The sequence below is a fragment of the Triticum aestivum genome, chromosome 2A (genome assembly GCF_018294505.1).
Source record: "Triticum aestivum cultivar Chinese Spring chromosome 2A, IWGSC CS RefSeq v2.1, whole genome shotgun sequence".
In the NCBI taxonomy this organism is placed as follows: Eukaryota; Viridiplantae; Streptophyta; class Magnoliopsida; order Poales; family Poaceae; genus Triticum; species Triticum aestivum.
In genome coordinates this window covers 603453238-603467594 of record NC_057797.1, presented here as the reverse complement: position 1 = coordinate 603467594, position 14357 = coordinate 603453238, and positions in this window count along the sequence as shown.

Genomic DNA, 14357 nt, shown 5'->3' with positions numbered 1-14357 from the left:
ATTATTAAGATTCATATTGAAAAACAAAGATTTAATAGGGGACACATCAGTAACTTTTAGATCTTCATCTTTATTTTCATAGGAACTAGAAGAACACGCTCTTATAAAGGCATCTTTCTTAGCACGCATCCTAGCGGTTCTTTCTTTGCACTCATCAATGGAAATTCTCATGGATTTGAGAGACTCATTGATATCATGCTTAGGTGGAATAGATCTAAGTTTCAAAGAATCAATATCAAGAGAAATTCTATCAACATTCCTAGCCAACTCATCAATCTTATGCAATTTTTCTTCAATCAAAGCATTGAAATTCTTTTGCGAAGTAATAAACTCTTTAATATTAGATTCAAAATCAGAGGGCATCTTATTATAATTTCCATAAGAATTGTTGTAGGAATTACCATAATTATTAGAGGGATTACTAGGATAAGGCCTAGGATTAGAATTTCCTCTATACGCGTTGTTACCAAAATTGTTCTTACCAACAAAATTCACATCCATAGATTCATTATTATTCTCAATCAAAGTAGACAAGGACATATCATTAGGATCAGAAGAAACACTTTTACTAGCAAATAATTTCATAAGTTCATCCATCTTTCCACTCAAACATTAATTTCTTCCATCGCATGCACCTTTTTATTAGTAGATCTTTCAGTATGCCATTGAGAATAATTAACCATAACATTATCTAGGAGTTTAGTAGCTTCTCCTAAAGTGATTTCCATAAAAGTGCCTCCCGCGGCTAAATCTAAAAGATTTCTAGAAGCAAAATTCAATCCGGCATAAAAATTTTGTATAATCATCCACAAATTCAAACAATGAGTAGGGCAATTACGTATCACTAATTTCATCCTCTCCCAAGCTTGTGCAATGTGTTCATGATCAAGTTGCTTAAAATTCATAATATCGTTTCTAAGAGAGATGATCTTAGCGGGAGGAAAATACTTAGAGATAAAAGCATCTTTGCACTTATTCCATGAATCAATACTATTTTTAGGCAAAGACGAAAACCAAGCTTTAGCACGATCTCTAAGTGAAAAAGGAAATAGCTTCAATTTAACAATACTGTTATCCACATCTTTCTTCTTTTGCATATCACACAAATCAACGAAGCTATTTAGATGGGTAGCGGCATCTTCACTATGAAGGCCGGAAAACGGATCTTTCATGACCAGATTCAGCAAGGCAGCATTTATTTCACAAGATTCAGCATCGGTAAGAGGAGCAATCGGAGTGCTAATAAAATCATTGTTGTTGTTATTGGTAAAGTCACACAATTTAGTGTTATCTTGAGCCATCGCGACAAGCAAGCAATGCAACACACAAGCAAACAAAAAGCAAGCATGCAAAAGAGGCAAACAGGAAAGAGAGGGAGGATAGAGAGAGAGAGGGCGAATAAAACAGCAAGGGTGAAGTGGGGGGAGAGGAAAACGAGAGGCAAATGGCAAATAATGTAATGCGGGAGATAAGGATTGTGATGGGTACTTGGTATATTGACTTTTGCATAGACTCCCCGGCAACGGCGCCAGAAATCCTTCTTGCTACCTCTTGAGCACTGCGTTGGTTTCCCCGAAGAGGAAGGGATGATGCAGTAAAGTAGCGTAAGTATTTCCCTCAGTTTTTGAGAACCAAGGTATCAATTCAGTAGGAGGCTACGTGCGAGTCCCTCGTACCTGAACAAAACAAATAAATCCTTGCAACCAACGCGATAAGGGGTTGTCAATCCCTACATGGCCACTTACGAGAGTGAGATCTGATAGATATGATAAGATACTATATTTGGTATTTTTATGATAAAGATGCAAAGTAAAATAAAAGCAAAGTAAAAGCAAAGGAAATAACTAAATATTGGTAGATTAATATGATGAAGATACACCCGGGGGCCTTAGGTTTCACTAGTGGCTTCTCTCAAGAGCATGAGTATTTTATGGTGGGTGAACAAATTACTGTTGAGCAATTGACAGAATTGAGCATAGTTATGAGAATATCTAGGTATGATCATGTATATAGGCATCACGTCCGAGACAAGTAGACCGACTCCTGCATGCATCTACTACTATTACTCCACTCATCGACCGCTATCCAGCATGCATTTAGAGTATTAAGTTAATGAAAACAGAGTAACACCTTAAGCAAGATGACATGATGTAGAGGGATAAACTCATGCAATATGATGAAAACCCCATCTTCTTATACTCAATGGCAACAATACAATGCATGCATTGCTGCCCCTACTGTCACCGGGAAAGGCCACTGCAAGATTAAACCCAAAGCTAAGCACTTCTCCCATTGAAAGAAAGATCAATCTAGTAGGCCAAACCAAACTGATAATTCGAAGAGACTTGCAAAGATAACCAATCATACATAAAAGAATTCAGAGAAGATTCAAATATTGTTCATAGATAGACTTGATCATAAATCCACAATTCATTGATCTCAACAAACACACCGCAAAAAGAAGATTACATCGAATAGTTCTCCACAAGAGAGGGGGAGAACATTGTATTGAGATCCAAAAAGAGAGAAGAAGACATCTAGCTAAAAACTATGGACCCGTAGGTCTGAGGTGAACTACTCACACTTCATCGGAGGGGCTATGGTGATGATGTAGAAGCCCTCCATGATGGATACCCCCTCCGGCGGAGCTCCAGAACAGGCCCCAAGATTGGATCTCATGGATATAGAAAGTTGCGGTGGTGGAATTAGGGTTTTGGCTCCGTCTCTAATCGTTTGGGGGTACGTAGGTATATATAGGTGGAAGGAGTACGTCGGTGGAGCAACAGGGGCCCCACAAGGGTGGAGGGCGTGCCTGGGGTGGTAGGCGCACCCCCTACCTCGTGGCCTCCTCCTTTGTGTCTTGATGTAGGGTCCAAGTCTCCTGGATCATGTTCGGTGAGAAAATCACGTTCCCGAAGGTTTCATTCCGTTTGGACTCCACTTGATATTCCTTTTCTTCGAAACCCTAAAATAGGCAAAAAAACAGCAATACTGGGCTGGGCCTCCGGTTAATAGGTTAGTCCCAAAAATAATATAAGTGGATAATAAAGCCCAATAATGTCCAAAGCCGTAGATAATATAGCATGGAGCAATCAAAAATTATAGATACGTTGGAGACGTATCACCAGCCCATCAGCATGTTGAACCAGGTTCTGATGGTAGAAGGGCTCTCGGGTGATGGTGGAGTTGGCAGCAATGTAGTATCCCTCCGCACTAACATCGCATGCGACAGCAATGTCCCAGAAAGGGAGGTGTCCAACTCCCGATACACCCCACGAAGACGTGTCAGAGCAGCAAAAGCAGCATCGTGGACTGCCATGTCGATAGTCACTCCAACACCATGAGCAGTGTGCAACACGGTAGAGGAGTCATACTCCCGAGAGTAGAGGTGGACGATGGCATGGTACTGCTCCTGGTTAAAGTCCTGGTACTGCTCGTACACGGTGTACTCAGGGTGCCAGCGATAACGCAGATAGGTCATCATCTCAGCTAACACAGCAGGTGATCCTGAGACACCAATGGTCGTCGTGTGGCGCACGACCTGCCTCGTGGGTTCCATCTGAAAACAAAGATGTTTCAAAGGAGTCAAATGACAGTGTGGATATTGTTCAATATACTACTCTAAGGAATAACTAGGGCTTATCCAACTTTGGGGTGAACGTGGTAACGGGATCCTAATGTTAAAGTTAGTAAATTCGTTTAACCCGAGTAGAAGAGAGTTCAGAGTCCCAGAGTAAAGATCAAGGAGTAAAAGATCCTAATACCACCCAAATGGTGACATGGGCCCGTAAGACACACAACCATGTTAGTAAAAGTTTTGCAATGTCTATACCCGACTTTGGCCAAGGAGTGTGGAAGGGCTATTCCTACAGGCAGTCGGCTCTGATACCAACTTGTGACGCCCCCGATTCAATTGTACACTAATCATACACGCAAACGTGTAAGATCAAGATCAGGGACTCATGGGAAGATATCACAACACAACTCTACAAATAAAATAAGTCATACAAGCATCATATTACAAGCCAGGGGCCTCAAGTGCTCGAATACAAGAGCTCGATCATAGACTAGTCAGCGGAAGCAACAATATCTGAGTACAGACATAAGTTAAACAAGTTACCATAAGATGGCTAGCACAAACTGGGATACATATCGAAAGAGGTGCAGGCCTCCTGCCTGGGATCCTCCTAAACTACTCCTGGTCGTTGTTGGTGGCCTACACGTAGTAGTAGGCACCTCTAGAGTAGTAGGAGTCATCATCGATGGTGGCGTCTGGCTCCTGGACTCCAATGTCGAGTCGCAACAATCGGATCTAGAAAGGGGGAAAGAGGAAGCAAAGAAACCGTGAGTACTCATCCAAAATACTCGCAAGCAAGGAGCTACACTACATATGCATTGGTATCAATGAAAAGGGGTAGTGTATGTGGACTGAACTACAGAATGCCGGAATAACAGGGGGATAGCTAGTCATGTCGAAGACTATGCTTCTGGCCGCCTCCATTTTGCAGCATGTAGAAGAGAGTAGATAGTAAGTTCACTAAGTAACATCGCATAGCATAACCCTACCCGGTGATCCTCCCCTCGTCGCCCTATGAGAGAGCGATCACCGGTTGTATCTGGCACTTGGAAGGGTGTGTTTTATTAAGTATCCGGTTCTAGTTGTCATAAGGTCAAGGCACAACTCCGGGTCGTCCTTTTACTGAGGGACATGGCTATTCAAAAAGATAAACTTCCATGCAGGGGTGCACCACATTTCCCAACATGCTCGATCCCTTTTGGCCGGACACACTTTCCTAGGCCTTGCTCGGCCTGAGAAGATCAACATGTCGCAGCCCTACCTAGGCACAACAGAGAGGTCAGCACGCCGGTCTAAATCCTATGCACGCAGGGGTCTGGGCCCATCGCCCATTGCACACCTGCATGTTGCGTACGCGGTCGGTGAGAAGACCTAGCAACCTCCATTACAAAGGAAGTTGCGTTACGTGGTCCAACCCGACGCGCGCCGCTCAGTCGCTTACGTCATGAAGGCTTCGGCTGATATCACGACGTCGAGTGCCCATAACTGTTCCCACATAATTGGTTAGTGCGTATAGGCCAGTGGCCAGACTCAGATCAAATACCAAGATCTCGTTAAGCATGTTATTTCGAAGTAACCGCGTACACCGACCAGGCCCAGGCCCACCTCTCTCCTAGGTGGTCTCAACCTGCCCTGTCGCTCCGCCACAAAGATCCACACAGAGGGTCGTCGGGAAAGTATGTCCTTTCAGCCCCCAATTCGTGAATCAACCATGGGTACTCAACGAGCCGACCCGACTTTAGTCACAACATGTATCATGTGTAATATGTATCGTATAGACCCGTGATCAACACCCGACGTGATCACGACCCGATAGTATAGCATGGCAGACTGACAAGAATGTAGGGCCACTGATGATAAACTAGCATCCTATACTAAGCATTTAGGATTGCAGGTAAAGGTAACAACAGTAGTAGCAAGGACAGGCTATGCAACAGAATGGGATTAACGGAAAATAGCAACATGCTACACTACTCTAATGCAAGCAGTAGAGAGAAGAATAGGCGATATCTGGTGATGAAGGGGGGGCTTGCCTGGTTGCTCTGGCAAGTAGGGGTTGTCAACAACATAGTCGATCAGGGCACCAGCAGCAGCGTCAGTCTTGTAGTCTACCGGAGAGAAGAGGTGGAAGAAACAATGAATACAATGCAAACAGATGCATATCGATGCATGACATGACAAGTAACGGTGCTAGGTGTGCCCTAACGCAGTAGGAGGTGATATCGGCGAAGGGGGGAAACAACCGGGAAAGTATCCCCGGTGCTTAGCGTTTTCGGACAAACGAGCCGAAGGTGGAAAGTTGTGTGTTCGCTATGTTAGGGATGCATGGCGGACGAACGGGTTGCGTATCCGGATTCGTCTCGTCGTTCTGAGCAACTTTCATGTACAAAGTTTTTCCATCCGAGCTATGTTTTGTTTTATATTAATTTTAAAAGATTTAAATCATTTTTTAGGATTTATTTCATTATTATAATTCAACATTATCCAGAATAGAGTTTGCTGATGTCAGCATGATGTCAGCAGTCAACAAGGGTGTTGACTGGTCAAACTGACATGAGGGTCCCGCCTGTCATTGACTGATTAATTAACTAACAATTAATTAGGTTAATTAGTGATAGGACTAATCTAATTATGATTAAGTAACTTAATTAATTCTTTAATTAATTAATACTTATTTATTTATTTATTGTTTTTTAGTTCTTTTTTTAAAACGTTCAGGGGGCTGGGCCCCATGTGTTATAGGGCCAGGGGCCTTAGCGGATGTGGGGTTTACGGGCGCCGGGCGTGGGCACCCGAAAGGCGAGTCCTGAGCGGAGCCAGCCGGGGTGCCGCGGGTGGTTCGCTGGAGCGCGGCCACGGCGAGTAGACGAGGGAGGATGGCGACCGCGGTGCGCAGCAGGCGGTGGCACGAATAGCGGAGAGTCAGGCAGGGGGCCGCGAGCAGCGAGCGGTGGCGCGGCCGGGCGAGGACAACACCGAAGCAGAGGGCAGCCGCACGGGGAAGCCGGAGCGGTGCGTTGGACGCCGAGGAGGGAGGTCGGGCATGGCGAGCGGGGGCCCGAGGCAACGGTGGCGTAGCTTGGCAGCGACAGGGCCAAGGCGCAGCGAGGCAGGCGCGGCGGTTGCCGAGGCCGGACGCGGTTGGAGGTGGCCGCGGACGGCCATGGTGGGGCGGCAGGGCTCGCGTTGGCGCGGGTGGGTGCACACGGGGTGAGCGGAGGCGGGCGGGATCCGCGGCGGCGGTTTCGGCGCGGGGAGCAAGGGTGGCGGTTGCAGTGAGCGCACGGGGGCGCGGCCCGGTGCTTCGAGGCGACGGGCAACAGCGAGCAAAGGGGGAGGGGTCCGTGGGCGCGAGCGGGAACGGGAGGGCGGAGGCAGGGGCGTTGGAGCGCGGTGCGTGCTGCGGCAAGGCGGGCGACGGCAACGCGGAGCTCGGACGCGGTTTCCAAAAATAGGTTATTGTGGCCACTAGAAAAACACAGAAAAAGAACTGTAGTGACTACAAGCAAACAACTAAACAAGACAATAAGGAAATAAATAAGCAAGCAATTAATGCTAGCCTATTACCGCTATTACACATATTACATCCATTGGGCACCAAAGTTCGCCACCAGTGCAAATATAGGGAACAAACCAGCATATTACATACACTGTCCGTCAAAATTGGCCACCAATGCAAATTAATGCGGCAGCAAAACAAGAGCATAACTGAAACAACTTCAGAAGAGCTCAAGAAACGTGGTATCCACCATGTTGGCAATAAGCTTAGCAAGCATATTAGCTTTGTCCTGTTTGGCGCTAAAATCCTCCAATGCTTGCTGTTGCACTAGAAAGTATGCATCTGAATGCTCCAGGGACTTCCGTAGTCCTTCCGCTTCTTGTCGCAGCACAGCTAATCGATGTCTTTCAGCTTGTAGTTGAGACTCAAGAAACCGAACTGATTCAGACGATGAGTTTGAATAGCTTGTGCAAGTGGTAGTGGCCAGTAACTACAACACTAAACCAAGACAGGACTTTGGGGTTATCTCACTGTCTTCAAGATAGTCTTCCTTAGCTATTTTATCAGCTTTGTTGGAGACCAACAAGGATGTGTCACTATCCTGAACCTTATCTGCATTACTTCCTTTACCATTGCTTCATAAGGCACTCTTCCCCAATATTCTGTCAGCATTCTAAAAGAAGAAACAAGCAGACACATAATAGTTTAGCATGTACTAGTATATGAAACTCATTTCGGTGAACCAGTTCATTAGTAAGGTGGACATGATTAAACTACCAAGTCTTCTATTGCCAAGTACTAGTACATAATAAAAGCATCAAACAAACATATATCTATGTCCTATGGTCACTGCATTGTCTTGCCAAATCAAAATAGAGACACGGTACAAATCATATCAGTTCAAGACAAAGCAGCAGTGAAAGAATACAAAGCGTGGGAAACTACATGGCACAACAAGATTTCATATGGGTACCATGGGTCTACATGTACAACAACACTATTGGTTCTGGTGTGATGCTAGTAATGTGCATGGTATGAGAAGTCAACTGTATACACAATTGAAATTGAAATCAACAGAGCTATTGATAAGAGCAAGCCTGTTAAAGAAACATGCGTGAACATACCTGCTGTGTCATCGAAGTTTTGATTGGATCCTTTAATTTAAAAATAAGTGATACAAGAGCAAAGCAGTATGCACGATAGCAATCATAGTTAAAAAAGGCGCGCCTAAGCGAGCGCTTAAGCGCACCTAGGGTCTAGGCGTTGGCAAAACGCATTGCACATAACTACGCTTAATCTGTGCATAACTGCGCATAAGCATGCGCTTTGTTTAGTAAAGTGCAAAGCGGTGGAAAAACACACAATTAACGCCTAGCGCTTTTTTGAACTATGATATCAATGGAATCTTAAATTAGAACAGTTGTTCTTCAGGTTTAGGCACTTGTTCTACATGAACAGAGTACAGTAAGACATAATAATAGAGTACTTAAAAATAGAAAATGAGCTCATAGACCTTACCACATTCTTGGTTTGGGACCAGTACAGAACAAGGCGTTCCCAGTCATCGTCCAGTAAATGTGTCTTAGGAGAACGTAAGAGAATTTGGTGAGTTTCTTTGCCAGTGAAGTACGTTTTCTTCAGGTAATTCCGATACTGCCACCAAGCATTCTTGAAGATAGCAGAGGTATTAGCACAGGTTACCTCATCCTAAGTTTCCAAATTGGTCCTTCTCTATAGAGAAAAATGGGAAAATTTGCTATATTATAACCATCATGGAGGTAGGATGTATGGGACAAAGCAAAGTAATTGCCATGAATAACATTACTTACACATAACTCCTGGACAAACACCTGCAACTGGCATTTTCCTTCATCTTCAGTATAATATTTCCAAGATGGGAAGATACACACATATGATTTAACAACATAAAATGCGATAGATGCTAAACTACGACTAGCTGGTTGTGCTTCCTCCACAGCAATAGGCGTACTAACTGGTGGAGTTGGGGTTCACCATGGTAGTACTGGCCCTTTGGGCACTGGAGCTGCCTTACTAACTGCTCTTGTTTGGGAGCTCTGTGGTGGAGCTGGTGCTGTGTCTACAGGAACTGGGTTACTATCTGCTGGGGTTGGGGTTAGATTGGGTGAAGCTGGTTCTCTGTCCATCGCAGTAGGGGTACAATATGCGAGAGTTTGGGTTATGTGTGGTAGGGCTGGTTCTCGTGCATGTACAACCGGGGTGCTATCTCCACCAAGAGGTAGCATTGTTTTATTTGAAGACCGTGTTTTTAGTCCGCTAGATGCTGGCATCACCCGCTCCAATTCAAATGGCTGATAAACAGGAAACATAGTTTAATGTACATACATTGTATGAGAGACAGATGCAATAGATAGTGTGGAAAAAGAGGGCATGAAATAGTTGACATGTATATTGTTTAAGTAAAACGGATAGCATGACATAATTTCACATATATGACATCTATCTAAACTGGATAGCATAGCATAACATAATTCAAAGATATGATGAATAACTAAACAGAATCGCATGACATAATTCACCTACATGTTATCTAAGTAATCAGGATCGCATCATTTAATTCACATATGTGATTTATATGCTAAACAGAGGGCATTAGATGTGATGTCTGAACTAAGAACATGGTGTTGAATATTGTGTATATGATGTCTAATCTATGCAATGCAAGACACCATATGCATGATATGAGCAGTATAACTGTGCCAAGCAAGAGCATACACCTCGGTGGGGGAATAGGACTGGTTATCTGTCTCTGAATCCATCTCTGAGGAGCTATCGGGACCCAACAAGAGATTTGCTTTGACCGGTAGCACTGTCTGCGCTAAAGGCCTTGTTTTCACTCCAGATTTTTCAATCTCCCACCCAAATGGCTGATTCACAGGAAGAGTAGTTTAATGTACAAACATTGTCGACAAATGGAAATGTAATGAAGAAAAGGATGGGCAAGATATCATTAAAATATATGATGCCTGGTTAAACAGGATGGCATTGCACATTTCACGTATATTATGGCTCGCTAAAAGACATGAGACTGCACAATTCCCATATATGATATAGAAACTAAACAGGTGGCATTACATAACATGTTTAAACTAAGCAGATGACATATATGATGTCAAAAGTAGGCACTGCAAGGAAACGTATGCATGATATGACTAACACCATCATGCCAAGGTAGAGCAAACACCTTGGGGGGTAAATAGGAGTGGTCAGCGGCGTCTGAATCCGCCTCGAAACAGATATCTTCCTCTGGATTACAATGTGGAGAGGGGTGGGGAGGGTTTTCCATTGAACCCACCATGGAGCAATGTCTGCATGACATTGTATTGCCATGCAAAACTCTTCTCCTTTTCTCTACATGTTCAGCATGACTGTGTACAATATCTGACATGCATACGAAAAAAAAGATGGTGAGATTATGTAAGGAGAGCATGTAGAATTTAGAGTGATGGTAACAACCAGTGGATGGATCCAAAAATAATGATAGCAGGCTGTTGATTGCTTTAATTTAATAAAAAGACAGATGATGATTGCTTTACTATTTGTTTCCCACCCAAGATGAACAACATAGGCATACCCTAGGTGAACCAGATATTAGACAGAGATACTATTCATTGATTCCTCGATATGTGCCCCACAACTAATTTAGAACTCAAGTTTGAACATTAATTTGGACCTGACTTGGAGTCCAAGAGGTGAACATGACGATAAAGTAGTAGGTAAGTTTAAGCAATGCATAACATAAGCAGAAACAAAAGAGTGCGACCTCTCTTGTGGACCCGTGTACTCCTCAGGTTCATTTGCTGAGTCGATGATGGTGATGCCGTTGCGGTGGGTGCCAGCAGCAGGAAAGGAGATTTGAGGCAGCGAAAGATGGTCAGGAGTCGTGATGTCTGGTTTGGTGGATGTTTCTGTCGATGGAGCAGCTCAGTTGAGGTGGACGACGTCGCGGCAGGAGCAGGACAAACCTCACAAAGTTCCCTTCGACACCTACCTATAACTGAAGTAATTCTGTAAGGGCTCATTTGGCTTGCATGATTCTAATAACGCAGGGATAGGAAAAACACCGGAATAGGATAGGAATGCACATGGCAAATAGAGCATTCGTAAACACATGATTTCTGTCAACTTGAGTGTTTGGTTTACAGGAATTGGAAGAGCAGAGGAATGCAAAGAAACATGGCCAAAATAAAGTGAAACCATATAAAAGCGTGTACAGTTAGAATGTTATTCTGCCACTAATGCACTTGGTCTTGTTTTCATGCCTAGGATTATGAAAAGTAGGTCCAGGTGGATGTTTTGCTTCATTCCTTTCAACAAAATGCATGAATAATCAAATAGTAGAGTGCCATTGGAAAATTCTCTATTGCTATGTTTTTCCGTTGAACCAAAATAACACTAATGGATCGACATGAATGTATAGTAATAAGTGATGCAACAAGTGTACAACCTCTTTACCGTAGCCGTGTCGACCTCAGCATCATTAGGTTAGTCGCTGAAGCAGTTGAGGCAGAGGTGGCTGTCGGAGGTGTGGAGGAAGATCTGAGGAATCTATAGACAGCGTCCAGGGCACTACTCTGTTCTGATGGATCGTTCTGTCGTTGGAGTAGCCCTGGTGAGCCGTAAGACGTCAAGGTTGAAGCAACACAAGACAGACATCGTCAATCTCAAGTGGGATTCTAATAGCATCTCCAATAGATGATGTGAAATTTACATCACCAAAAACCACGTGACTACAACAGATGAGGTAAAAACTGTTGACTCTGAACTTAACTGTCAAAACTGAAATTTACTGTGGAATCTGAATGTTACCGTTGAAACTGAACACAATGGTAGCAGAGAGGCACTTGACATGTAGTTTAGGGAGGGCCTGTAGTTCATCTTCAACCTGCACCTCCCTGAGCCGCCATCCACCACTGGACAAACCTCCGGCCCCAACGCCGCCTCGCCGCCCTGAAACAACTCCCCACTGCCGGTCCGCCGCCGCCCCAGCTAGCCCTATAGGCCCCCCGCCGGCACCCTGAACCCTAAGATAGATAGTGGGGTACCTCTCCGGCGAGCCCCCATTCCCGCTGCGGGTGGTTCTTCCTTAACTCCGGCGAGCCCCCCCACCCCCTGAAAATCGACTGACCCAAAAGTCAATTCAGTCGACTGAAGTGTAGCTAAATCAAAGCAGAGTAGCAGCACGAGCGAGGGGGAGAGCAACAGCAGCAGCCCGAGTGAGCGAGCGAGAGCCGGAGCAGCAGCAACAGATCCGGCTGGTATGGACGCCGCCACTGAAGGGGCCTCGCACTGGGGGAGAGCCGCCGTGGAGATGTCGCCCGCGGCACCGGTTTCAAGGTAGCCGCTCCATGGGGGTGCAGGATGGAGCACCGTCGGCGCTGGGAGGTCGAGCTAAGGAGAAGGTGCGATGCGATGAGTGTACAACCTCTTTGGTGGCGCCAAGTAGGCCTCGGCTTCGTCCGAGGAGTCGGTGAGGATGTTGCGGTTCCGGTGGAGCAGGTTAAGGCGGTGCTGTGGGGATGGAGCAGCCGCGATAGACGAGGCGATCGTCGGAGCAGCTCCTTGGAGGTGGAGAATGGGGCAGCTAAACCAGCGGGACGACGAGATGGACGACGGATCCTCATCCGGGGAGTTGGACGAGGGATGTCGAGCTATTGCGGTGGACGATGTCGTCGGGGAAGAGGCTCCGACTGGGCAACGGTGAGGTGGCGGACGGAGGAGGGTGGGGTTTCGCGGCTGGAGCGGAGAGGTTATGGCGGCCTGGGATTTCGAATGGCAAAAAGGAGGCGATGGGAGGGGGTGAACCATGACTTAGGGATGCGCTTGTCCAAAATGTAGGGTGTGTTACAAAAGTACCCCACACCAATTTGAACTAGCGGCCCTTTCGGCTCAGGGTTAGAAGGGGGATTTCACGTGTCGGGATTTGACAGCTGGAGGGAGTTTTCGCGCACGTTGTAATTTCGGGATAGCAAGGCACGGGTTGTGAAGGCGCCAGTTTTGGGAGCATGATATGTGAATTTTCGGGATATAACAAGGCGCGGGTTGAATTTTAGGGACAAGCCTAACGTGTAATATTGTACTTTGTACATACCAAATCAATTTGCACTTCCCTCAACCAAAAAGAAAACAAAAAAATAAAACTATTCACACCACACAAAGAGAGAGTCTTGCCCCGTTTTACTATAAAAATTCTATTTAAAGCTACTCATACCAACAATTTAGTGTAATTAAATGCTATTCGATAGTATGAATCCATGTTATGTCCAATTAAATTTTTTCGCTTGCTGCATAATGCATGTAACCTACTCATACTAACATTTTAGTGCATTCCAAATGTCCAAACTACCGCTGCAATTCGAACTGAATTTGAATTCGTTTCTCTATTTCAATAACAATCTACAATCATGATTGTTGCCAACTTCAACCATCATTCGTGTATTACCTTAATAACACACCACATGATTACTATAGAGATAGATATGAACTATGTGTACTACATGAACTCGAATTCTATTTTTTGAATACACTTGATGTAGATTCCAAATAATAGTACATTTGATGTACTAACTATATATTCATAATCTAACCATGTTCCATACGTGTACAGCATGTCTATCACACATAGTATAGTGCCCAGCCCCCTACATTATGACAAGTATTTAGACTTGAGCTACACAATCCACACATTAGCCCAAATTATGATCAATGTTCTATATGTTATACGTAGTACTAGCAAGATGCCCATGCGTTCCACAGAACATCAACATGATCAAGGGGAGGCCTAATTTGCAAATATGGAGAGGGGTGTGGGTATCTTTTTTCAAAATTGCCATAGTTTCCTTCCTATCCGTCAGATATAAATCAGACGGCCTATATTGCAGGATGGCACCATCATCGACAACTCCATTTTTATAAAAGTAGAGATAAAATATATTATATGTAGTATAACATGTTCATAACCACACCATGTGTACCACCATTATATATATTCACACATGCGTCGGTTTAAAACACTATGGTAAATTCTTCAAATATCCGAATTCGCTTTTTATAATGAAGTATGATCCTCTATTCATCTTTTACACCCACACAATCCTCTTATCTTTGAAGCTAGCTAGCGCTAACTTTCTCTTGTGCATGCAGACGCCCGCATCCCTCTAACCCTCCCCCAGCATTCTCTAGCTCCATCACGCAAATTCGTCTTTTCACTTTAGGTCGTTCACCCACGGTGTGTGTAGGCCC